Source organism: Primulina huaijiensis, chromosome 5 (assembly GCF_012295235.1).
Source record: "Primulina huaijiensis isolate GDHJ02 chromosome 5, ASM1229523v2, whole genome shotgun sequence".
NCBI classification, from domain to species: domain Eukaryota; kingdom Viridiplantae; phylum Streptophyta; class Magnoliopsida; order Lamiales; family Gesneriaceae; genus Primulina; species Primulina huaijiensis.
In genome coordinates, this window is record NC_133310.1 from 8,934,249 (window position 1) to 8,937,371 (window position 3,123).

Sequence of the window (3,123 nt, forward strand, 5' to 3'; positions counted from 1 at the left end):
TATATATATATATATATTTGATCAATTAATATAAAATGTATAATAGATATGGTTTGTATGATTGTTAACATGTATAATTGAAATAATTCTTTTTGTTAAAGTATAATATATATGCTCGCACATCTTTTGTGAGTAAGTGGTGAGAAATGAGAAAACAATTAATAAACTTTTATTGATTATTAAAAAATGGTTAATTACAAGAATATAACTCCCCTATAAAAAAATATTAATTATAAAAAAAAGAAAAAGAAGATAAATAACGGACTGCAAAGTTCTTTGTTCATTGTAATTGTTTTTTTTCTCTAGATTTAATTGATGTACTATAAATGTGTTCTAAAAAAATCCATCAATCAATATAATTAAAAAAAAAGAAGATTTGTTTGTGTTGGATAAGTTTCAAAGATAGAAGAATGTATCCGTTATATAAATGTTTATATATATGGGCATTTATGGTACAATGTTTGGATAAAAAAAATTTATGGCATTGTAAAACTTTGCAGTCACGTTAATAAAAAAATAAAAAAAGAAAAAGAAAGAAAAAGAAAAAAAAAAAAANTTATTCTTTGTAAATTTTCCTATTTTGTTTTCAATATTAGTTTATTTAATTGTCTCTTTACTAATTAGCCTTTTTTAATGAGAGTTAATATTCATTCCAACTCCATGAGTGTAAATCAGCTATCCATTAAATATTTTGACCTAAAAAAACATGGAGTTGAGGCTTTTACAAAATTTTTTTTTCGATATTATACATGTTATGGTGGGTGGTGTGAATTATCTTTTTGACTATATTATCATAAAAAAATTTAGAAATTAAAATATATANATCGGTATATGAGTTTGTTTTTAAAATGAATATGTTTGTATATTTGAATATATAAAAGGAATAAAAAATCTAGGTTGTGATTTTCCGATAAATTTTATTACTAAGGGACTAGTAATAAGATAGTGTGGGGGTGTGATGAAACTTAAAATTAATAATTTATTATATGTTAAAACCTATATTTTAAAATCTAAGTTTCATTGATATTACAAAATTATGTTATTTTAGTATTGTGTGTTTATATTTAAATGTCTTACTAAATATGTTTTATTTTCATGTTTTCTACGTGTTAGTAAAATAATGATAACTCAAGCTAGAAAAATCAAATGGAGGTGATTCAAACATGTTTGGAATCCTTGAGAAATTATCTACAACTTTGCAGAAGACATGATTGCCTAAAAGTTGGTTAAGATGATCAAATTGTGAAAATATCAAAAGGAGGACAAATTTACTTTCACCATGACCAGCATATAGTAAAAAAATCATAACTATTTCAATTTTAAAACAAATGAGGTGAACCAAGTGGCCAAATTCATTTACAGACAATTACCCACATGTTTGTTGTTTTGAGCAGAGTCAAATTCGGTGATTAAAGTCGTGGAACAAAGCATTGAAAGAAGGGACATGAAATTGAAGTTGGAGGAGACAAAGACTACTATTACAACTACATTGCATTAATTAAATTTTTGACCCTTTATCTCATTTGGCCTATAAATATAGGCCTTGTGTTAGCTTGAGAATCATTCTATCTCATTGTAAAATATAGTGTGAGTGTGTATAAAAGTTCTAAGTTCCAATATATTTTTCATTTTCCAAATTATGAGTGATGTTTTTAGGGTTGATGAAAAGTAAGTTCATGGAAAGCTAAATCTATTATGTGAAGGTGAAGATGATGAATTCTTGGTGAACTAAGATTTTTTATATTTTGTATATTCTTTCTTTNATCTAACATTTACTTTATCGCAACTAACTTTTACTTTCCGCATTTAACATTTACTTAATCGCAACTAACTTATTACTTTCCGCAACTAACTTATTAAATCATATATTTCATTTAGGCAATAGCGTGGCTCTGCCGGTTGTTCTAAATGAAATATAATGATTTAATTTAACATTTATTTTATGCAGTTATATATTTATATAGTTATATATATAATCATAGGTACCATATATAAAATATCGGTGAATTCGGTATTTTCTATAGTGGGAACTATATTATATTAGGTGTGTGTTTAAATATTTAATTTTCTTGGAACCATTATTTATGGTGGTTTCCTTTGTTTTACTTTTAGTTAAATAATATTGCATAAACCAAGAATAAATCCTCGAGGCTTGACAAAATTTATAATTTGTAAACTTCGTTCTTGCATTTGGTAATCCATAAATTAATAAATTTAAACTTAAAATAACCTCTCTGTGAATCCATATCGTACTTACGAAATATATTACTTGCAGACAACCTAGACTTGGGTGAATTATAATATAAGTAGTAGCAGATGTCCTTGCAACTAGCAGACAGATCTGTCAAATATCCGCGAGGAGTCATAGAGGACGTGTTGGTTAAGGTGGAAAAATTTATATTCCCTACAAATTTTTTGGTGCTATACATGGACGAAGATATGGAAATGCCCTTAATTCTGGGGAGACCATTCCTTGCAACTGGGAAGGCCCTTATTGATGTGCAAGAAAGGAAGTTGAGATTAAGAATGGGGGAGGAAGAAATTAATTTTGATTTATTTAATGCTTTTAAGCACACACTGTGTGTTAGAGTAGGTGCACGTCGAGCCAAGTGTTGGCCGAGTGTTCACAATGAAACTCTATGTATAAACAGTCTTTATTTTAATAATATTTGAAATTATTGTTTTGACACTTCTTTATCTGTAAACCCATGCTAGTTGCATAGATAAAGTCTTTGAATATACAAAAAGTAGAAAGAATATGAGATGCTCATATGATGAGTATCATGAAACTCATATTTGGAATACTGTAAATTCTGAACAGTTTCTAGTCGATTCAGCCGCCGCTAAGAAAGATATAGGCCGCTCGAGTTCGAGATTAGTATCTGCGATGTGAGTAACATGTTTCATTGGTAGGGGACATTGTGATGTCCGAGCATGCAGATAGGTGCTCCTGGTAAAGTGCACTGAACACCCCTCCATAAAGAACTGTTCAAGTGGTTCTCACTTATCGAGTGGAAACGTCCTAGTGTATAGTTGTACACCATTAGTCCTTATGACTCGGGACAACATTGGGACTCTATGTGCTAGCATTGCACTTTGACTTGTTTACCGACTCTCATGGGG